Genomic DNA, 24,520 nt, shown 5'->3' on the forward strand with positions numbered 1-24,520 from the left:
GGTGAACAGCGGCGCCCGCAGCCGCCGCCCGGCACTGCACGCACGGCTCCACCGAGCGCCGCCGCTGCCTCTGCCGGGGGAACCGCCGGGACCGCACAACGCAGTCTATGCTCTCTCAGCATGTTTTAATATCTCCGTATTTAACTTTCTTCTGTCATTCGCTTCTTGCTGCTGACTACCGGATTCCTCCTCTTCTTCATGGTTTTCGTCATCGAAAGATAGCAGAGAGCTCGTCTGTGTGTCTCACGCTTTGAAAGGACAATCTTATCTATTCCCACTGGTGAGTACTTGTGAGTCTTCTCTTTCTTTCATGCATACACAATCTCTGCCATGAACTGCAAAGATTCTTCATTCCATCCTCCAGCGACATTTTCCTCTTCATTCCAGCTCCTACCAATAGCCCAAGTACCATGTTCACTTGCAAGAAGATTTCCTCAATCATTTTTAATATCCTACATGATGGTCTTTGTTGGAATGTATCTCACACAGAAAACAGCACCTGTGCCAGTGCCCCACTGCAGTAAGAGCTAATATTTCCTATTATCATCCAGCCTAATTTTCCTGTCTGTGATTAAATACTGACCTCCTTGTACAATCACTATCAACTTGTAAAATACTCCATTTCAGTTTATAAGTTATACACAGGGTCATTATGTTCTGTTCCAAGACAAGCTCACCCTACCCATCAAGTACATCTGCTATCAAGAAGATGCCTCATCCTGCTCACAACACAAAGAATAAGGAGGCAATCAAAGTAGGATCAGCCTTCGAATCTCTGAGAAATAAAGTAACTGTAGTTTTAGTTCCTTGGCATAGGCCTTTTTCTGAGGAAACTGTAAGATATTCTGCTTAGACTTTTAATTCCCTTCTTCCCCTTATTCTCACAAATTACTTTCAGTCTTGTCTTGGTTCCAGCTCAGTCTGTTTATCACACATTGATGTTTTGGTCATTATTGAGGGACAGAAGAGCACCCAGGTTGGGTCTGGGCAGGGTCACCCCATGGTAGAAGAGGCCCTGCTATCCTGGCCATGCAGAAGGTGGAAGAGCAGAGCGAGGACAGTTGGCCTGATTTGGGCATGGGGTTATTCCACACTGCATGACAACACAAAGCTGTGTAGAGTGGGCCAGTGGGTGGATGCTGCTCAGGGAAGTCTGGGCATTCATAGGTGGATGGGAGAGCTCAAACTGCCAGAGAGATGTTGGTCAGCGAGCAGCTGTATTATTATTGTATATTTGTATTATTAGATGGGAGTTGGCCTAATCATTGCATTGTATATTTGCATATATATACACACAGAGAATGTTACCTCAGACCAGGAGTTCTATTTTCTTTCCAGTTCTCTCCATCATCCCACTGTGAGAGGAATGACCTGCCTGTTCGGTTACACTACAGTAAGTCCTCTGCTCATTGAAGTCTCATCAAGGGAAGGAAGGATTTCCTACATTACAACACTTACACCGCCAAATGTAAAAGCCCTCTCCAGAAATCAGAAATGTGATCCAAATCCTTCTGGGAAGTAAAGGCCTGAATAGATAATGATGGCTAAGAAGAAATTTTACATCACAAGGTTACATTGAAGTTCATGTAGGAAAATGAAGACTCTCAAAGCTATTTTACCATTCTAACCAGAAAAATACTGTTCTGCATACACAGCCTCATAAACAGCTTTTATTTATGGGGCTCTAACTTACTCTTAAGGACAGGGAAGCCAAGGTCATATTGTAAATGGCACAGGCCTTGCTATGAGCTATAACATCAAAACACTGCCCTGACAAAACCACAATAACCCACCTATTTCACAGGCTTTACAGCAGGCTCTCATTTTCATAGCAAGAAAATCCCAGTCAGCACCCAACCTTACGTGATACATCACATGCAGCCTGAGCGTTTCATTCAGTTACGTTTTAAGGAAACATAAACATATCAAAGTCTTGACAGCTGAGAACATACAACATATGGATGGATGTTTCACCTCCCTGACCAACAGTTCTGAGGAATCTTCCATGTTTTGAGGGATATCAGACCTACAGAAGTCTCGGAAGAAACACCAACAAGAAATGTAATGAAGTGAAGGAATGCATTGTAGATTATAGGATAACGTACTTCTGCAAATAAAACATAAAAACCCACCACGGACACCAATCATCTGTACAGATAAAACGAGAGCAAATTCAACTCTTTCATATCTGCCCTGTTTCTACACAGATGTCATTCCTTTACCTATCCAACCATTAGGAAAGCAGAAAACAAAGGGCAGAAAACCAGCAGTAACAGTGTTCATAAAATCCAACTGTTCCCCAAATGTGAAAGTTGATGAACAGTGGATTATATTAAAATGTGCTGTATCAGTGCTGTAAGTACTGCATCCTATTGCTCAAATATCACACTGACAAGTCAACAACTTGATAACTAAAGGTGAGACACGCAATAACAGCTCCAGATAATGAACTATGTGCAATGACAACTCTGTATTTCTTTAACTGGTAACTGAATTAAAAAAGGAAGGAATGCTTGGATCAACAACGACTGTGTTGATGTCACACCTACATGACTGCAATACACAAAATACAAGCCTTAATAAATCAACCAGTATGTCAATGAAAATCAAATACCAGAGATACCCGAAACCTAATGAACAGCTGCAAGTAACAACCAACAAGTGAGATGGATCACCTGCTGTTGTGGGAGAGAGCAGAGAAAAATAAAGAATGAGCTGGAGGAAGTCTATATCACATACAGGCCTACAGTAAACTAGAGACGGATACAAGAGCTTTCACACTGCCATTATATGCCATTCTAGCAGTAAATTAGAGTTCCACATACAAATCCTGTGAAATCTTCCTTTCCAGGGGACTATCACAGCCTCTCATGACAAGTAAACTAGGATTGCGGGTCAAACATCACAAACATAGCACCAGCTATGACATCAAACCATACCCTTCTCAAAACCATCCTAATCACCTATTTCCTAGCATTAAGTCCAGTCTCTCACACCCTTTTCTCGACATACAGACTTCACCAACACAATCAACCATAATAGCAATAGGCACTGTCTTGATCGTGTACAACAACATTTCATTCAGTGACACCTTACAAAAACATAAGAACGTGAAACACTTCCGACTGACAGAAGAAAACATTATTGCCATGCATGGAAACAACTCCCCCATTATACATTAATCAAGGACATAGCAGTCTTGAATAAATTGTTTACCTACACTGAGAGCTGACTTTAGAGTTTGAGGAGAAAAGAGGTAAAAATGTTGAATCTACCAGAGCGGGGAGGGAGGATAATGAAGGTCACCGCGGTCGCATCACTCACCGTGAGGGCGTCGGGCTCGGAGTCGCGGTGGGCGGCTGCGTCTTCCCCGCGCAGCGGAGCGGCCTCGTTGGGCGGCCGGCCGGGCCGGGAGCGTGTCGCAGCAGCTGCCGGCCTTGCAGCAGCTGGCTCTTGCGCGAGTCGGCCGTGAGCGACACGTCGTGCGAGTAGGAGCGCAGGAAGGCGCGGACGCCGTCGATGCCCACGAAGTGCGAGGCCGGGACGCCCGCGCAACACGCCGGCGGCCGAAGGAGCGGGGGCAGCCGTGCCAGGCGCCAGCGGCGCAGGCGCAGCGCCAGCAGCAGCAGCAGGAAGGCGAGGAAGAGGCAGGACACGGCCGCCACGGCCAGCACCAGCCAGCGCGTCGGCTGCTCCGCGGGCTCCGGCCGGCGCGCCGCGCGCTGCCCAGCTCCGACAGCAGCTCGGCCACGCTCTCGGCCAGCACCACCGTCAGCGTGGCCGTGGCCGACAGCGCCGGCCGCCCGCGGTCCTTCACCACCACCACCAGGCTGTGCCGCGCCGCGTCGCGGGCCAGCGGCGAGCGAGCCGTGCGCACCTCGCCGCTGTGCAGCCCCACGCGGAACAGCCCCGGCTCCGTCGCCTTGGCCAGCTCGTACGACAGCCACGCGTTCTGCCCCGCGTCCGCGTCCACCGCCACCACCTTGGCCACCAGCGCGCCGGGCTCCGCCGAGCGCGGCGCCAGCTCCACGCCCGACCAGCCCCACGAGCCCGACCCGGAGCCCGACCCGGAGCCCGAAGCGGGCGGCGCCGCCGGCGGGGGCGGGTACAGCACCTGCGGCGCGTTGTCGTTCTACGTCCGCGATCAGCAGCCGCACCGACACTGCTGCTGGGAGCGGCGGCGCGCCGCCGTCCTCGCCCGCACCCCACAGCTCCCACCTCTCCGCGCACCTCCTGTGAGTCGAAACGAGCGCAGCGCGTACAGGCGCGCCCGTCTCCGCCTGCAACCGACACGTAGGACGAGAGCGGCTGCCGCCCCGCAGGCGCCCCCGCAGCCGGTAGCGCAACGCGCGCGTTCTGCCCCCAGTCCGCGTCCCACGCAGCGCACCGTCATGTCTATCTCTTAGCGCGCCCTCCGCGTTGTTCTCGGCCAGCCGGTGGCGCTGTAGCGCGGCCTCCCGCGAATACACGCGTGGCGTTGTCGTTCACGTCCAGCACCCGCAGTCGCCAGACACCGCGAGCCGCTTCCGCAGCGCCGCGCATTGCCGCCGTCCGCCGCTGTCCGCCACGTGGTCAACGTGTACTCCGACCGCCCGCTCGCGGTCCAGCTCCCCGCGCCGTCACACCGCTGTAGGTAGCGTTCGTCCCAGCGCCCGCTCCACGCTCGGAACGGGACGCCCTCGCCCAGGCTTGCACCGCACCTTCCCCGTTTGGCGCCCGAGTTCGCGGTCCTGCACGTGCAGCAGGGCCCACCGTCCTCCGCGACATGGGGGCAACGCGTCCCCGAGATCGATCGCTCAGCGCCGACGCGCACCCGAAATAAGTCTCGGCGCGTTGTCGTTCAACGTCTGTCACCGAGATCGACACTTTGTTTTGGCAATGTCGAAACGACCACCACCGTCATGTGCTGCAACCTCGAATGCGTGAGTGTCTTCTTCCTCGTAATCCAGGTTCTTCACTAGGGCTGATCGCTCCACTATCGGGCTCCACATAAGAAGATTTCGGGATGTCGCTTCTGTGGGTACCTTAAGCGAGAACTTCACTTCACCATTGACTCCATCGTCATTGTCGGTGGCGGTGACGCTGAGCAACGTGGATCCCACGGGCAACGTCCTCGGGCACTCGCACCGTGTACACCGCCTGGCTGAACGCCAGGTCCGGCGAGCTTCCCGCGACAACAACCCAACAAAAAAACCAATCACCACCCAAAACAAACCGTGAGTGCGTAGAACGCAAACACACCCCCACCCATGTTACCAACACCACAAATCACACCACCCCAGAACCAGACGCCCCGCCGAAACACACCAAACAACCACCCCACAAGAAAGAACCCGCTCTGCCCAACCAACCCCAACCAACCAACCAAACAAAAACATACCGAACCCAACAGACACCAACACCGTAATGTCCGCGGTCGCGCAGTCGATCATGTTCGACTTAGAGACGATCAAGCCACAGCCACGACTGCGGCACAACGAACAAACACTACTCCCGAACAAACGCGCCACCACACAAAGACAACATCACAAACCCACCAACCAAACAAGAAAACAACAACAACACCACACACACGATATCCTGGTCGTGCACCGTTCCGAGCCGGATTCCCGCGTCGCTGCGCCCTCAGCAGAACAACAGCACAATCGCATCGGCAACACACCCGCCCACGACACACCACAACATCCATCTCACCCCGGACCTCCCCCATAAACCCCAGCGCTTGGCCCAGCACCAGCTCGGGACGCTTCTCGCCGTCGGCTCCTGTCTGCACGGACAGCTGGAGAAGTGGCTCGTCGCGCTCAGCGACGATAGCTCTGACAACCAAACGAACCGCCCGCGGCAAACCTGGTACTTTGCACCACACACACCGCGATCATCGTGAGTACCTTGACGCCTCTATAACTCGACAGCGCAATCGCAACCAACATCACCGCTACCGCACGAACTCAACCCGCCAACAGAGACTTGTTAGACCCCATCCGCACTTTATATTTCTCAGCTTCAGGCTATTCCCTTTCAACTCGTTTCTCGAGCTGGGCGTGTTGTCTGTTAACGTCTGTGATTTCTACTTGCGATTGCATAAACTTTCATCTCGCGTACATCTCCCACGAATCAGGCTTCACATGCCGCCAGCATCGCACGCCAATTTCTACAATCCTTGCACGCCCACGGCCCACGCTCACAACAACAGCCCTACCCACCAACCTCCGCAATCTATGCCTTCTCGAGCCCACCACGTCACAACTCCACAAAGGACGGCCTGTTCGCATGCAGAGCGGAATACTGCGTACCTGGGCCTTGGGACACCACTCCGGCGCCCAACCGAGCAAACAGTTGCGAGCGCCGCCAGCTCCGCGCCTCAACAGAGTCACCTTGGCACGGTCGCCCACGAACGAGCCCTTGGGCATGCTCCTCGGGGCTACCGAGTAGCGCCGCTCAGCTGCCCCCACGTCCGCGCTCCCACGCCGTGGCCACGCAACACGCAGGAGCCATGCGATCCGCCGGGTCCATAGAAGTTGCAAAGCACGGACGTGATGGGGCCGGCAGGAGTCAAACTGCGGGCGGGCACAGGCAGCGCCCGCTGCCTCCGGGCCCCAGCGCCCTTCTTGCGCGCACACTCTCCGCACGGCCCCCCGCCACCTCACAACTCGCCGCGTCCGCGCCGCTCCGCTCCGAATTCTTTGTTCGATTCTCTCTCGCCTGTTCTCTGGCTCGCGTTTCCGCGGCCGGTGACCGTCCGGTTCTTCTGCTCTCTGCGCACCGCTCCGCACCGCGGGGCGATCTCAAGCCCGCCCGGACGTGCCGACACAGCGATGGAGACGAGCCGAGGCCGCGGCGCGCAGACGGGGGGGCTGCCTGCAGCGCTCCGCTTTTTTTCTCCTCCGTGGTGAACAGCGGCGCCCGCAGCCGCCGCCCGGCACTGCACGCACGGCTCCACCGAGCTGCTCCTGTCAGCATTTTGTTCATATTCTTCTACATTCCTTTTCATCCGATGTTTTTCGATTCGACTGGGACGAGCTACGTTCCGTTGATGGTGCTTATTCCATACAGGCTGCAGAATTGCTCTTCAGTCCGTTAATTCTCACCCAGAACAAGGAGAACTTTTGTTGCTTATTACATCTCCTAACACTTCTGAGTCATAGCCCCTTTTCGCACAAGGACTGTCTCCTTTCGGATGTCCAGAGATTCTTCTTGCAGTCACTCATGAAGGTAATGTTCCAAAGTTTTCCAGACGTCATTAATCTGATTGTTGCATGAAATTCATGATCTCTCCTGTTTCTGTTTCAGTTGCCTTTACAAAACTATCACATTTCCTCCATCTCTTGTTCTTTTAGTGTCAACAGCCTACAGCAACCTGTTCTCCTGTATGTATAACACATCATTAAGGGCGTGTCCTTTGCACATTTTCTAGTGCATCATGCAGACGTGTTTCCAATCCAAGTAGTGCCCTATTATTGTGTTAGACAAGGAGCCTGGATTTCCCTTGATCCCACTGAGAAGGCAGACTCTGTCTCCAGGCCTCCAAGAAATGAGAACAACTCACAAGAGGTGTCCAAGATCATTGCAGACAAGTCTGTACCACATCCTCATGTAATTATCACGCCACAGGGCTTTAAGATTTCAAGGATGTATGCAATGCTTCACGACCTTTTGCTACCTCTTGATTGCAACAATGGGTAGAGGAGCATGGCTATTTTCCTTCCTGCAAAGGAGTAGCTCGGTCATTTCAAACATTTTCAATTCTAATTATGAAGAAGCAGCTTGTCCCTGTAGGGGGCGCTGTTGCAATGTATAGTTTCATTGACACAATTTTGCCTTAAAATGAGCCAGTGAAAATTCAGGCTGCATCTTACCTCATCATGATTTCACATCCAGTGGTGTTGGTTGAAGACTCATACAAACAAGACTGTCATTCTTGAATGCCATGACACTGAAAGAACGGGACCAAGTGATAGAGACACCAACCTCGACACAATACAAACAATCAAAACTTGGTATAGAGAAATCCACTGCTGACCCGTCAGTCTTCCTGATTCAAGGGATAGCTTGATGCATTTGTACTGCCTGTGAACCCTATGTCCGTGTTGCAAGAAGATTCATCTCTAGCATTTGGAAAAATAAGATATGCACAAGTGAGCACCTACACAGAAGTGACAGAGAAATAATTTCTGTCAGTCTTTCGACAGTTGACACCCATCAGATCCTTCTAGTGTGTTCACATGCTTAGAGATTGGAACAGTTGAAAACTCAGGCCTTACTTTCAGTTCACTTCAATTTCTAACAAGATACCTATCCATACACTGGAAGAAAACACCATGGTACCTGGTGTGAAGGAAACCTTGTCACATCAGAGACATGCATCCAGGTGTGTATGCAGGTGTAATACAATAGCACTATACAGGATCTAGTATGACCCTAGATCAGTGTTTTCAGGGAACATCTTCCCCCATAACACTCTTCCAATCGTCTTTCCAGTCAGCATCACAGAAGTCAGTGCCTCCAGCTGCATTCTCCTTCTTTCACTTCTCAGGCCTGCTCTACAGATGTGGTTTTTGCTATGTACTTGATAAAGAGGGAACCGACGCTGCCTCTAAGGACAAAGAAACAGGGATCATAGCAGAAATAGTTGCAGGCACTGGCATCAGATGTGAAAGGAAATCTAGACAAGAAGTTTGCTTTCAAGAGGCCGTACAGAGCTTCTTAACCCAACCATTTTCCAAACTCTAAGCCAAGCTGCCATATGGCACTCTGAAATATCTGACTTTTATCAGCATCGTGGACAGTTTCCACATCCCTACTGTTTAGGACAACGGAAAGAGCTCTTAATTTACTGACACTGTTTGGAAAGTTAAATATATACAAGTTTTATCCTTGACCGCTTTACATAAGGAAAGCATGGAAATGACCCCCTCATTTCCACAATTCTAATGCACAGTCTTTTAAGGTCTAAGTCTGCAACAGAGAAATTAATAAAAAGAGAGCAATGAGTTACCCGCACAGCTCTGTCATTCCACACCAGCTCTGACTCTTCTGAAATACCAAGCTAGTGACTGATGTGAACAAGGCTCATGAACAGAAAACACATTACTGTAAGTAAAAAAAAAGGAAAAGTACAACACCATCTTTGTTACTTTTTTGAATTCAACATAGGAACATGAATATAAAGGCAGACAATGCTACCATCAGTCAAACAACACATAGAAGTATTCAGAGAGAATTGTGGTTAAGAAACTCCTCAAGAAGGAATAATGGTCATCCCTGTAGACACTCAAATTCAATCCTACAACATCTGGAAGCCAATTGGTTTTTAAGCTGCAAGTAGGGCCTCAAATCATTCCCTTAAACTGCACAGTAGAGGATTTCATTTTAGGAAAAAATCACCACTTCTCAGAAAGTTTCCAACTCTGCCACTCATCTCCAATAATATTGAACTTCAAATGAAAAAGAGGTAATAAAGGAACTTCTCCAAATTATTTCAGGAAACCATAGAAGCAAAAAACCAGAATTTTTCAGGTTCCAAAAGACCTTCAGGACTGTCAAGTCCATCATCAATGTAAACATACTACTCTAACATTGCAAACCATGATGGATTCCATCTCAGTTTTGACACACATAACATTCTGTAATCATGTGTTTGCTGAGACTTGCTCATAGAAGGTCAGGAGTTTCTGCAGCACAGCCTTATCACTTCCAAATGCATATTCTCTGTCTAGCAAATTGGAAACGTGGAACACAACAACCCTGGGAAGAAGGCCTACAAACAGAATTACAGCTATGAAGAAACTCTACATCACAACATCACATCTAGATGCATGAGAGGTATCATACAAAATTTGTAAGCCATTAGAGATATGCACTATCATTCTACATACAGACACAAATTTTGCCATCAGAGGATTACTAATACTGTACCATAATAAATAAATAAATAAATAAAAATGAATGGTCTTAACACCAACTATGAAATCAAACCATTGTCCACACAGTGTCACTTCTGACTAACCTGTTCACATTCAAATGCAGCCACTCACCATCCTTGCTCTGCATTCACAACCTTTTCTTGCATTATGTATACATTCAACATGACGCCACAAGTCAGCTTCTTTCAAGAGCACTTCATTCAGAGACAGTAGAAGGAAACACAGCATATTCAAGTCCTTTTCATGACTGCTGTAAACATTCAAGTCATGTCATCCAGTCTATTAAGACCACTCATCCACACTGCAGACTAGTTTAACCTTTGACTACAAACAAGGCAAAGCTGACAAATGATGAATCCACAGAGTGGCTCTTATCATACCAATTACCTTCCAGCAAAGTCCGTTCCATTCCTGTGAAGTCAATGTTCAAGCAATACACTTTCCTCCACAGGCTCTTCGCATACAGCATCCCCAAGCCATTCCCAAATCTCCTATGATTGTCCTCAGCATTTGTTGACAACACATAGATTCAAACGACCAGTAACCCAGCCTGTTTATCCACTACATGTACAAAGGTCATGTCAGGCGTGTGTATAAGGACATGTTTTTCCCTTAACATACCATCATGCAGAGAAGTTGTGAAGGGCTGAAATGGGAAGCAGAAATTATATATGGGGTCATTAATCTTCTGTTTCAAGACCATCACACCTGACACACCAAGCACATGTGCTGTTTGGAAGTTATCCAACCCTAAACAATGCAGTGTCTAAGGTGGCAGCCAAAGAAAACTCGTAATAAGCAAACTCATAATGATAATGTAAGCACACAGTAATAAACTAACCATAAGCTGAAGCCTCTTCTCTTGGGCCTATTTTGGAAGTTAGTTCTTCTGACAAACTATATGATATCCTGTTTAACCTTATGCTTCTTTTTTCCTCACACAGAAAATATTGTGTTGAGATGATTAATACCTTCTCAAAGGAAGGAAGAATTTCCTGTAATATGTTTTGTATCCTGTAATATGATAAAATGTATCATTTTCCAATTGAAGAGCATTTTCCAGAAACAGAAAACACAACCACAGAATCACAGGATATCCCAAACTGGGAGGGACTCGCAAGGATCATCAGTTCCAACTCCCACCTACTCCAAGAAACTCCACAACTAACAAAGAACATTTTCACTCTCAGCAGGATCTGGATTAGTACCTCCCCTTCCCTCTTGTTTTCAAAACACACCTTAAGCTGGGAGACCTGGCATCTTATCTACTGCCCCCCAAACACAATTACTCACATATTCCTTCAATGTGCCACTCATAGATGAGATTCCTTAACTGTGGTGAGTCTAATCATGGACTTTTGATGTTCATACCGGAGTTCTTCCAGATGAGAAAAGCAAAAGGGTCAAAAGCAGACCAAGAGCCAGTTATCCCTAGGAATTTATGTTTGCCTTTAAGAAGAGAATGTACGAGCAGGAAGACAGACATATTGTCTAAAAACATGTATGTATAAGTAATACTGCTGACACATACCAATGACCAATGGGCAAAGCCGTGTCTAACACACATTGCTTCTGTTACCAGAAGATCACTGCCAAGGGACATATTGTATAGCACAGTTATTTAGTATACCTTGTTTCCTACAAGAAACACCTTAGGACAGCTAGTAAAAATATTAGTATAAAACATGAAAATATGAAACACGACCATCCAGGAAGTAGAGGCCTGAATACATGAAAATCACAATGAAGGAAAAGTACATGACAGAGACAGAGGAAACTAGAAATGGATAAATGAGGTTTCACACTGGGATTATATGACATTCTAGCTATAAAGAACTGTTTCATGTAGAATTGGGCTGAAATCTTAAATTCCAGGGACAGCCGCTGTCCCTAATAACAGGGAAATAAGAACTGTAGTGCAAACAGCTCAGAACTTTGCACCAGGTATAAAATCAAACTGTATTCTTCTCCAAACCACGTTAAAAAAATACTTCTTGGGCTCAACATCAGCCTCGCACTCCCTTTTTTCAACATATACAGACTTTCCTTCCATGATCAACAATAGCAGCACTAGGCATTAACTTGATTTCACTCACTGATATTTTACAGAAACCAAAAAATATTGCTCCTACTGGCAACACTAAGCATTTAAGGCACATATGGAAAGAGCTCCACCATTGGACATCTACAAATAATATTCCAGTCTAGAGAGGGCCATCAACTACACTGTGATTTGCTTTTAGAACGTGAAAAGAAGGCAGAAACGTCGAATGTACTAAAGTGGTGAAGAGCACTGACACTGTAGAGACATCACTCTTGGATCTGCCCAAACATTATGAAACTAGACAGTAAAGTGATAAAAGAGTAATGGAGAGGACATAGAAAGGGTTGGAAAATACACGCCCAGATCTACCGTAATCAGGTCATCAGGAGATTGATAATAGACTGAGAAACATCAAGAAACAAGCCCTGCTTTCATCACAGTCCATTCACACACAGAATCTCAAAGACATTGGAAAACACTACGGAATGCAAAGATTGTATTAGATGGTGATAACAGAAAAATATATATTGCTAAATGAGGATTTGTTCGTTCAATTCATAAGCCAGTTAGACCAAAAACACCGTCAGCATATAGAATGCCAAATAACTAAAAGGTACTCGAAAGGCAAAATACAAAAGAGCCCCAAGGCATATTGAGGATGTAAGGATAAAAAGTCGGTGCAAACTAGGGATGTCAGGAGCCAACGAGAGTTTGAACTAACGGAGATAAGGAGACATAAAATATCAACAACCTTGCCACCAATAGAAGCATGGAGCAGGGAAACAAAACATGATAAAGGGGAACATCAAATTCCAAACTACAGGCAAAAGAAGAGGGAGAGACACGGGAAACGCCGCGGTCGCATCACTCACCGTGAGGGCGTCGGGCTCGGAGTCGCGGTGGGCGGCTGCGTCTTCCCCGCGCAGCGGAGCGGCCTCGTTGGGGCGCGCCGGCCGGCCGGGAGTCGTGTCCATGCAGCTGCCGGCCTTGCAAGCGCAGCTCGGCTCTTGCCGCGAGTCACGGCCGTGAGCGACGACGTCAGTGCGAGTACGGAGGCAGAAGGCGCGGGACTGCCGATCGATGCACGAAGTGCAGAGGACGGACGCCAGCGCAACACGCCGGCGGCGAAGGTATTGGGGGGCAGCCGTGCCAGGTCGCAGCGGCGTTCAGGCGATAAGCCAGCGGCCAGACAAGCAGGCAGGAAGCCGAGGAAGAGGCAGACACGCCGCCACGGCACAACCAAGCCAGCGCTCAGGCTGCCCGCGGGCTCGGCGCGGCGCCGCGCCTGCCAGCTCCGACACAGGCTCGGCCACCGCTCTTCGGCCAGCACGGACCGTCAGCAGTGCCGTCGGCCAGAAAAGCTGCCGAGGCACACCAACCGAACCGACTAAACTATTCGCTATAGCTATAACTAAGATCTCGACTCTAAGACGCGGGAACAGATATCTAATCAGACGCCACTAAGAGTCAAATTAATGATGAATATCAAAGGAGGCTCGCCTAGACATATATCAAAACACACGTAGCGCTTATGGTCAGAGCTCGTAACGACACACGACGGGAAACAGTTAGATATGCATAGTATATATTAAATTACTAACTGGAACATTCAGTTACAGTGCGTCACTTGAGACATAATGAATGCGCTTAAAGAATATACGCAGATCATAACTGATAATAGCGATCGAGCAACGTTAAGGCGCAAGCGGGCATCAGAAGGTAACGCACAAATAGAAAAATTAAAGCCCGTAATTCCCAAGGTCCATCGCTGAGTCCGCCGTCTCAGCAGCCGACACAGAAATAAGACAGTGTGGCAGACAAAGCGCTGACCACGGGCTCCGGCCGAGGCAGGCGGCGCTCAAGACTTCAGCAAGCCCGACCAGGCCCACGATGCCCGGAAACCGGAAGTCCCCAGACCACGGGCAGCCCGAAGTCGCGGGCATCGGGCGCGCGCCGGACGGGGGCCGGGTAAACAGCCCACTGCGGGCGACGTCTGTCGTTCGACGTCCGCACGCGATCAAGCCAACTGCTACCGAGAACATCTGTTCTCAGCAGATGTGCCTCCGATATATGAGGCGGCGGCGCCGCGGCTCGTCACTCCGCCCGCATCTCCACAGCTCACACCTCGTCGAACCTCCTCAACTGTAGCTCGAACGAGCGCCAGCATAAGCGCGTACAGCGCGCCCCGTCTCGCGCGTGCACCGACACGATGGACCAGAGCGGCGCGCTACCGCAGCGCGCCCTCCGCAACGCGTAGCGCGCGCGGCGTTCTCCCCCAGTCCCGGCGTCCCACGCGCGCACCGTCCGACCAGCGCGACCCCCGCGTTGTTCTCTGCCAGCCGGGGCTGTAGCGGCGCCTCCGCGACACCGCGCGTGTCGTTCCACCGATCCAGCACCCGCAGCGCCAGCACCGCCCGCTCCGCAGCGGCCGGCGACCTCGCCCGTCCGCCGCCCGCACCGTCACGTTGTACTCCGACGGCCGCTCCGCGCGTCCACAGCTCCCTGCCGTCACACACTCTGTAGTATCTTCCAGCGCCCGTCCTACCAGCGACGACGTTAATCGGGACGCCCTCGCCCAGGCTGCAGCCGCACTCCCGCGTTGCCGCCTCGAGTCCGTCCTGCACGTTGCAGCAGGGCCAACTCACCGTCCCGGCAACGGCGTCCTCCGAAGACTCTGCTCACAGCTCGACCCGCACCCGAACATTCTTCGGGGCGTTGTCGTTCACGTCCGTCACCGAAATCGACACCTTCGCTGTATCGAATAGCTCCCCTCCGTCTCTCGCCTGCACCTCGAGTTCATATGAGTCTCCTTCCTCGTAGTCTAGGTTCTTCACCAGCCTGATCGCTCAGTATCGGGTTTTCCAGGTGGAAGAATTCGTTCGCTTCGTTTGACCATTTTCCTCAGGATAACTTACTTCCCATTGGTCTCCTCGTCGTCGAGTGGCGGTTGACGCTGAGTACACGTGGATGCCCAGGGCCACGCTCTCGGGCACTCGCACCGGTGTAGCACCGCCTTGGCTATGAACCGGGCGACGTTGTCGTTGGCGTCCAGCACACGCCACGCGGATTCGCGCCGTGCCCGTCCGAGCGGCGCCGCGTCGCTCGCCCTCAGCAGTCAGCTCGTGAAACGCGCCTCCTCACGTGCCAGCGCCTTAGGCCAGCACAGCTCGAGACGCTTCTCCGTCGGCTCTGTTCTGCACGGACAGAGAGAAGTGCTCGTCGCCCTCAGAGAGTAGCTCTGGAGGGAATTCTTACCCACGTCCGGGTCGTGAGCCTCTGCTAGAAGAAACCGTGACCTGGGGCTGTCGTTTCGCTAATTCGCAGTTCTTTTTCTGATTCTTCAAATGATGGGCGCGTTGTCGTTGATGTCAGTGATTTCCACTCGATTGCATAAACCGTTCATCTCCTCCTCCACGATCAGCTCACAGCGCGAGCCCGCTTCTCCGTGCACCGGCACAGCTGGCCTCCCTTCTATCCTCTGCGCGTCACCAAGTTGGCCGCTGTTCGCAGTGCAGAGCGAAATACTGCGTCCTGCCGTTGGACACCACTCGGGCGCCGCGGTTGCCGAGCGCCGCCAGCTCCAGCGCCAGGTCGCTTGGCCCACGGTTCGCCCACTGAACGAGCTTGGGCAGCTCCTCACGGGCACCGAGTAGCGCATGCTGGCCCCACGCCGCCTCGCCGCCACCAACACGCAGCACAGCAGCGCCCGCTGCCTCCGGCCCCAGCGCCCTTCTCTGGCCGCGCACATCTCCCGCACGGCCCCGCAGCCACCTCACACTCGCCGCTTCCGCGCTGCTCCGCCTCCGACTTCTTGTTCGGATTCTCTGTCGCCTTCTTCTCCGTTTCCGTTTTCGCGGCCGGTGCCGTCCGGTCCCTCCGCCTCCCTGCAGCACCGCTCCGCACCGCGGGGCCTCTCGCAGCCCGCCCGGAATCCGACACAGCGATGGAGAGAGCGAGCCGGGCCGCAGCGGGCGGGGCTGCCTGCAGCGCTCCGCTCCTTGCTCTGCTCCGTGGTGAACAGCGGCGCCCGCAGCCGCCGCCCGGCACTGCACGCACGGCTCCACCGAGCGCCGCCGCTGCCTCTGCCGGGCGAACCGCCGGGACCGCACAACCACCGGGCTCTGTGCTCTCTCGGCATCTTCGTAACATTTCTACCATTTCTTTTCATCTTTTGGTTCTGTAGTCGATTGAGATGTCACAGTATTTTTTTGAGGGAGCTCATTCCATACAGACGGTAGAGTTTCTCTTCACTTCATTCAGAAGAAGGACAATCCTTGTGGTTTATTCCATCTCTTAACACTTCTGAGTATTAACCTGTTTCTGCAGAAGCTCTCTCTCCCAGAACATGTCCTGATTCTTCTTGCAGTCCTTCGTGAATATAATATTCCGAAGTTTTTCACATGTCTTTAATAATCTGAGTGCCGCATACATTTATGATCTCTGTTGTTTCCATTTCAACTGCCTTTAGAAAGGCAACACTCTTTTTCAGTCTCGTGCAGGAAGGGGATTTCATGTGCTGGGCACATACCCAAGTATAACAGAAAACAGAGTTCTCAAACCAAACGATTTTTCCCATCAGCTCCCCTCAGGCCAGCCAAACATTGTGGGATTGGCCACCAGCTCTCCATGTCAGCTTCTCACATGTTTCCGAGTAGCCAGCATGCCACAGGTATATCAGAGATGATGGGCCTATTCAATGCCTGATGATCTTCTGTTGCCACTCCACTGAACAATGTGTAGAAAAGCATGGCTGTGTTCTCTAAATATTTTCCTGCAATCTGTTCTCTTGGCTCCACATGGCATTTCTGCATGTATGAGTAAAGAAACAAACTTCCAGCTCTCCCATCTGAGAGGTACTGATGCAGTGTACAGTTGCATTGACACAACTCTGCTTTAAGAAGTCACCTCCCAGAGCACTTGGAAGTCACTGACAGATCAAGCTGCATCTTCATTTGCTTTTCATAAGTTAATTTCTTCTTGGAGGGGACAAGACAATCATTTCTTCCTTCAAGGTCATCATAGTCATGGAGATTGAAATCACTTCTTGGATCTGATGTTTCTAACACATAGCAGGAATCCTTACTTTTAATTCTATCTCTAAAGAATTCTGAGTATTATCTCACATTTGCAGAAGCAGCATCTCCATCATGAACTCCACCGACTTTGATTGCAATCATTCAACTATTCATTTTTCCTCTGCTTTCCAGCACTGCACTATGAGCTGCTATGTAGTCTTCTGGACTACACAGTAGAGGTTTTCACCTCAAGAAAAATAGAATAAGGAAGCTTTACCTGAGCATTAGAAGTCATTATGGGTACGCACTCTATCACTCTATGTAAACAGAAAAAAAATATATATATATATATATATATATATATATATATATATATATATATATATATATCATCACAGGATTACCATTAGCATGCAAGACACTGAAACCAGGATAAAAAGGTGCATGAGTACAGCAGGCATTGGCAACAGCTATGAAATCAAATAATTACCCAAAGAATATTGCTGCTGACCCACTTGCTTTCCGCATAGATATGAGACAGTCACCATCCTTGCTCTACATTCACAGCCTTTACTTGCACCATGCACATATTCAGCTTCAAGTAATATGTCTGTTGTTGGCAAGAATATGATTTTATGGGAACTTAGCTATATGCAACTATTTGTCCCGACTGCTGTGAATATTCAAGTCATCCATGGAAACAGTTTTCACACTCTGACAGCAAATAAGAGGTCTTCAGGACCAATAAGAATTCCCTTCCACACTGTAGTGCAGTTTAGGCCTTCACACAGAAATAAAAGGCAACACTGAGAAAATCAGAGAACTTAAAGACCTGCTGGCCTCTATCCAGATCTCAATTTCCTAACTCAGCAAATACTGTTCCACAGGAAGTTTAAGTAATGAACTCACAAAGCGGCTCTTATCTTACCAGTTACCTTCTAGCAAAGTCTGCTCCATTTCTGCCAGGTCAAAGTTCAAACAATCCTTTTTCCTCCACAAGCTCTTCACATCCAGCATCCCCAAGTTAATCCCAAATAATACTCTTATGACTACCTTCAATATTTGTTAATACCAAACAGCTTCAAAGGACCAGTTGCCCAGCCTGGTTCTCTATTACAAGTGCAAAGACCATGACAAGGGTGGATACAGGGACATTTCTTCCCTCAACATATCATCATGGAGAGCTTAACAACAAAAAAGGAAATACCATGGAAAATACAGAAGAAAAGGGCGTCACATTTGCTCTTCAGATCTCATTCTTCTGCCTCATCAAATATTGTGCAACATGAAATTCAAGTGATGAAGACATAGTGGTGCTACTGTGATGGCACTTGCATCCTAGCAAAGTTTGCTCCACCACTGAGATGACAGACTTCATAGACTCACCTTTCCTACAGGAGCCCAGCACACACATCACTGGATAAATCTCAATTATAACTTTTAGAATTGTCTTGAATATTGGTTGATAGAAAACAGGGACAAAAGAGCAGCTGCCCAACCATTTTATCAGCCAGCTAAACAAAGACTTACCATACATGGGTACAAAGTTGCTCCCTCCCTCAACACCTGCAGAGCGCTTAGTAACATTTTAACAGTTCCATCTATGCAGTCGCTCCTATAATTTCAAGACCCATCTCAAATCACATCCCACACATCAAGCATTCTATCTCTACAGAGATGCCATAAACTCATAGCAAGTGTAAATGAAATCCACCTGTTACCCCAAATAAGAAGGAAAAATGCTTGAACCAACAACCACTGCATCAATAACACAACCACAGGATAGTGTAAAGCAAAATGCACACATTGAAAAACTGACAAGTAGAAAACCAAAGACTAACACAGGAAAAGTGTTCCATCTAATGAACTACATCAAGACACAACTCCCAGTTGTCTCATCCAACAGGTGAGTCGGGTCATTTGCTGCTGTAGTGGACAGAAAAGAACTGCGTGAAATGAGCTGGGAGGCAGTAGAAAACGTAAAACAGTTTAAGGATTTTCAGTAAGAATATCATCAAAACAGACCTTCGAATGCCACCCCATTTGAAACACTACCCGGTAGAGACAGAAACAACTCTCAAAAACAGGGAAAATCTGAGTTAATGACAGAAAAAAAGAAAGGGGAATCCCGGTAAAGAGGCAACGCACCCAGCGAGAATCGAGTGGGGAGGGAGAGACTCGGGGTCCGCCGCGGTCGCATCACTCACCGTGAGGGCGTCGGGCTCGGAGTCGCGGTGGGCGGCTGCGTCTTCCCCGCGCAGCGGAGCGGCCTCGTTGGGCGCCTCATTTCTTCTTTAGTTTAGGTTAAGAACAGACTGCAGTGTGTCACATAATCCTTTAGCAGACTGGAAAATATCGCTATAGACCTGGAGGGATGCCTTTTAAGTTTGATTACCTTGAAACATTTAAGATGTTGAGAACAATAGATGGGAATATACTTTACCTTTAAAATGACCTTTGGAATGAAATGCTCTTGCCTGTGGGTGACATATATATATACTTATATACTATACTATAATCTATATTACAAGCCAAATATATGTTCGTTGTGTGTAGACTGAAGGCTTTTGATGTATGGGTACTAAGAGGGATGGTGTGAATTTGTACTGGGAAATAGTGTGTCTCAGTGTGGTTTTGCCAGAGCACTAGTTTGATGTTATAGTTGATGCCATGATATACATGAATGCTGGGATCTCTGGTTCCTCTCTTTAATAGCATTGATAGTTTCCTGTATAAGATATTTGCATGGTGAATTGCACATGAAACACGAATGAATGGCCTTATAATTATTGTGGTTACATTATGGCTTTTAGTAATTTCTGTGTGAATTACAGCGTTTAAACATACAGTATCCTTGTGTTGTTGTGTTGAAGTTCCGACCTGGTCAAAATTACATTTTCAGGCTTGTTTCCATGAGGTCATGGTTCACGTGTCCATTATTTCTGGAGAAGGCTCATGAGCTGAACTGTGATGTAGGAGACCCATTCCTTCTTCTTGTCAGGGTCTCCAAGCACCGTGGAAGACATTTTATGCGGCGGATTAAAAAGTATGATAAAGATAATTTGAAGAAATGAGCAGAACATTTGAAAAAGAATGTCTCGCAAATTTCTCAGGAATGTTGGGCCTGTAGAATGGAGGCTATGAAAAGGGGTCTTGCATCATGGTCCTTCTATTCCTGTGGGCTTCAAATAACAATCTTTTCTTCATGTCCAAAGCTGATGCCTCCGATGGAACTGTGCATTGTTGAAAGATGCTTTGATAAGGATTTGGAACACAGGACATTCATAGTTCCTGTATCACAGAATCGACAGAAGTGCAGAGGGTTGAGACTTTGGAACCACAACAGATATTGAGTCCAACTCGCTGCTAAAACAGCAGCCTACAGTAGGTTGCACCAGGAGAGCATCCAGGTGAGTTTGAATATTCCAAGATAGGATGACTCACCACCTCTTCTGGAACGGCTTCTCCAGGGCTCGGTTGTCCACTGATATGGTGAAAACATTTTCTTTGTGGAGTGCTTATGGAATTTCTGTGTTCCAGTTTGCTCCACACTCTTGTCTATTGCTACCTATCAACCAGAAAGAGCATTGTCACATGTGACTGAATAGCATCACTTGGGATAATTTTATAAACGCTTGATGAGATCATCTCAGCCTTCTCTTCTTCCAGACTGGAACAGTCTCAAGGTTTTCCGCTCTTTCCATGTACAGGGCATGATGCCCCAGACACTGACCTTCATGGTTCCCTGCTGGTCTCTGTAAGATCTTCTATTCTTTTTGAACTTGAGAAGCCCGAACTGGGCAGTATTACTTAATGTGAACCTCAACCATGGGCAGTGGTAAAGAGTGGGAGGATTTCACCTCCCCTGTTTGCCACACTGTGTTCTTGATGCACCTAATATACCACTGGCTTTGTGCCTGACAAGGGCGCACCTGCTGCTCGATGGCCAACTTGTCTAGGCCCAGAACCAGGTCCTCCTCAGAGATCTTTTCCAGAGGTCATCCCTAACGTGACAGATGATGCATTACAGTTATAACTTTTCAGAGTAATGAGGTAAAGACCATCATCTGCATGTGTAAGCTTTTTTTTTTTTTTTTCCAATGAAGTGACTGTCCTCGTTGGCGCGGTCATCATGAATTTGCAAAACAAACCTCTTCTATCATAGTATCGCTCAGTGTGTGCTGAAGCACACTTTGTACTGCCAAGTATGCTATATTTTTCTAATAGCATTGCAAAACGTTGTGCTGTTCATGGAGTTAAACACAGAAACAGAAGGTATGAAACCTTTTTCTCTCTAGCAGGAAGTATAGGGAGAGCAGCGCCAGCTGGCTAATGGACGGACATGGAGGAGGGAGAGTGTTTGCTTTGCTTAACTATTTTCTAAAGGGTGCATTTATCATATCTATTGGGAGACACTGAACAGGAAGGGTAAAAAGTTCAAGGAATGTTAGCACTTTGGATTATTCGTACACCCTGCAAGAATGGAGGAGGAAAATTGACATTGGAGGAAAGGACTACATAGACTAATATTGACAATCATCGGCTGGAAATATCACTTCTGCCAAAAGAGGAAGAAGTCAAAAGAACTATACAATCCATGCGGTTTACAGAAAAGATGCGAGAGGGTGCCATTTAATTCTCATCATCATGAACATGTTGAAGATACACAAAAAGAACATGACAGAACACGAGTGCAGAAAGGGAATTCAGCAATTGGTGCTATGTCTGTAAAAGAAACTTCCTGGTCCAGCGCTTCCCTACGGTTACTTTGATGGAGCCGTGCGTTGCAGTGCATGGGCAGCGGCTGCGGGCGCCGCTGTAATCACGCACGGATGGAGAAAAATAGCGGAGCGCTGCCAGGCAGGCCGCCACGCTGCGGCCGGCTCGCTCTCTCGATTTGCATTGTCGGGTGTCCGGAGCGGCTCCGTAGCGGCCCGCGGGTCCGGAGCGGTGCTGCAGGAAGGCGAGGGGCGACGGGACCGGACGGCACCTGGCCGCGAACAACGGGAGAGGAAGTAGAAGGCGAGAGGAAAAAGTGAAGGAAGAAGTCGGAAGGCGGAGCGGCGGAAGCGGCGAGTGTGAGTAGAGCGGGCGGGCGGTGGGGAGATGTGCGGCGGCCAGAGAAGGCGCTGGGGCCGGAAAGGCAGCGGCGCTGCGTGTCTGTGTTGGTGGCGGCGTGCGGAGGCGGCGGTGGGCACTGCGCTACTCGGTGCCGAGGAAGCTGCCAAGGGTCGTTGTGGGCGACGTGGCCAAGGTGAACCTTGGCGTGGAGCTTGGCGGCGCTCGGCAACCGCGGCGCCGGTGGTGCTCAAAGCAGGACGCAAGTATTTCCTCTTGTGCAGCGAACAGCGGCAACTTGTGATTGGCCGAGAGGTATAGACAGGGAGCAGTGTGCCGGTGCAGGAGATGAAATGCGTTGCTGCGCTGTGAGCTGATCGTGGAGGCGAGATGAAGGTTTTGCAATGCGATGTGGAAATCACGGACATTTCACGAGAACGCGCCAGCTTCAAGAAAGTTGGAGTGGAGGAAAAAATGAGCGAGATGACAGCACTGGGGACTCGATTCCTCTGCCGATTGCCACGACCCCGACGCTAGGTGTGAAATTTCCCTGCAGAGCTAATCGCTGAGCGGCGACGGAGCACTTCTCGCTGTCCGTCAGACAGGAGCGCGGACGGCGGACAAGCGGTCCCGAAGCTGTGCTGGCAGGCGCTGGACCGGGAGGAGGCGGCGTTTCACGAGCTGCATTGCTGAGGGGAGCGACAGGCGCCGAACCCGGCCGGACGGGCCACTGCGCGAATACCGCGTGGCTGTGCGGAGCGCCCAACGACAAACAGGCGCCCCGCGTCAGCCAGGGCGGTGTACAGGTACGGTAGGGTGCCGGAGGACGTGCCGTGGGCCTCCACGCTGTCAGCTCGTCACGCCACCACCCCGATGACGTGAACCAACGGAGACGTCAAATATCGCTGAATAAAGCAAACGCACCTTCGATCCGAAATCTTTCCATTCTGGAACCCGGATAGCTGGAGCGATCAGGGTTGATGAGGAATCTAGGACTTCGAGCGAAATGGAATCTATGAAATGGAGTTACAGGCACAGAGACGGTTGGTGAATCTTTTTCGGACACACAAACGAAAGTGTCGATCTTGTGACAAGACGTGAATCGACAAGCGCCCGAGATTCTGGTGGCGGTCGGCGGCTGAGCGAGAACTCGGAGGAGCGTTGCCGGGATCGGTGGGTGGCCCTGATGCACGTGCAGGAACGCGACTCGGGCCAAACGGGGAAGTGTGAGGTGGCAAGCCTGGCGAGGGCGTCGTGTCCGTCTGGAGCGGGGCGCTGGACGACTACTTACAGCGTTGTGACGGCGCGGAGCTGGAACCGCGAGCGGGCGTCGGAGTAAAACGTGACGGTGTCGGGCGCGACGGCGGGTCGCCGGCTGCGGATTGGCGCGTGTGCTGGCGCTGCGGTGTGACGTGAACGACATACGCGCCGGTGTTCGAGAGGCGCGCTAAGCGGCCCGGCTGTCCGAAACAACGCGGAGGGGCTGCGCTGGTGTGGACGGTGCGCGGTGGGTACGTGGACTGGGGGCAGAAACGCGCGGGCGTGCGCTATACGCTGCGGGAGGGCGGCTGCGGGTCGCTGCCGCGTCTCGTCCTACGTGTCGGTGGCAGGCGGAGAGGGCGGCTGTGACGGCGCGTGGCGCTCGTTCGACTACGAAGGAGGGTGCGGCGAGGGTGGAGGCTTGGGTGCGGGGAGACGGCGGCGCCCGCGCTCAGATGCAACGTGTTCGGTGCGGCTGGCTGATCGGGACGAGAACGACAACGCGCCGCAGGTGCTGTCCCGCCACCTCCGGCGGCGCGGCCGCTTCGGGCTCCGGTCGGGTCCGGGTCGGCTCGTGGGGCTGGTCGTGCTGGAGCTGGCGGGCTCGGCGAGCCCGGCGCGCTGGTGCAAGGTGGTGGGGGTGGAGCGGGGACGCGGGGCAGAAAGCGTGCGTCGTAAGAGCTGGCCAAGGCGAGGAGCCGGGCTTGTCCGCGTGGGGCTGCAAAGCGTGCGAGGTGCGCATTGCTCGGCTCGCCGCTGGCCGGACGCGGCTCGGGCACGCCTGGTGGTGGTGGTGAAGGACGCGGCGGCCGGCGCTTGTCGGCCACTGGCCAGCGCTGACTGGTGTGGTGGGGCTGAGAGCGTGGCCGAGCTGCTGGTCGGACGCTGGCAGCGCGGCGGGCGCCGGCGGAGCCCGCGGGCAGCCTGTACGCGGCTGGTGGTTGCTGGCCGTGGCGGCGTGGTCCTGCTTTCTCGCTTATCTGCGCTGCTGGGCTGGCGCTGCCGCCTGCGTCGAGTGGCGCTGGGCTTACGGGCGTGCCCGGCCTCCTTCGGCCGCGGCGTGTTTGCGGGCGTCGCGGCCTGCAACTTGTGTGGCATCGACGGGTTCCTGCGCTTCCTGCGCTCCTACTCGCCACGACGTGGTGCTCACGGCGATCTCGCGCAAGAGAAAGCTGGCGCTGCAAGGCGTCAGCTGCTGCGGACACGCTCTCGCCCGAGCG

The 24,520-nt window shown here is 50.8% G+C and overlaps 1 pseudogene; it reads right to left on the minus strand.

Moving 5' to 3' along the window:
* Positions 1 to 133: 133 nt before the first annotated feature.
* Positions 134 to 17,302, minus strand: LOC107320266 (annotated as a pseudogene).
* Positions 17,303 to 24,520: the final 7,218 nt, after the last annotated feature.

Source organism: Coturnix japonica, chromosome 13 (assembly GCF_001577835.2).
Source record: "Coturnix japonica isolate 7356 chromosome 13, Coturnix japonica 2.1, whole genome shotgun sequence".
NCBI classification, from domain to species: Eukaryota; Metazoa; Chordata; class Aves; order Galliformes; family Phasianidae; genus Coturnix; species Coturnix japonica.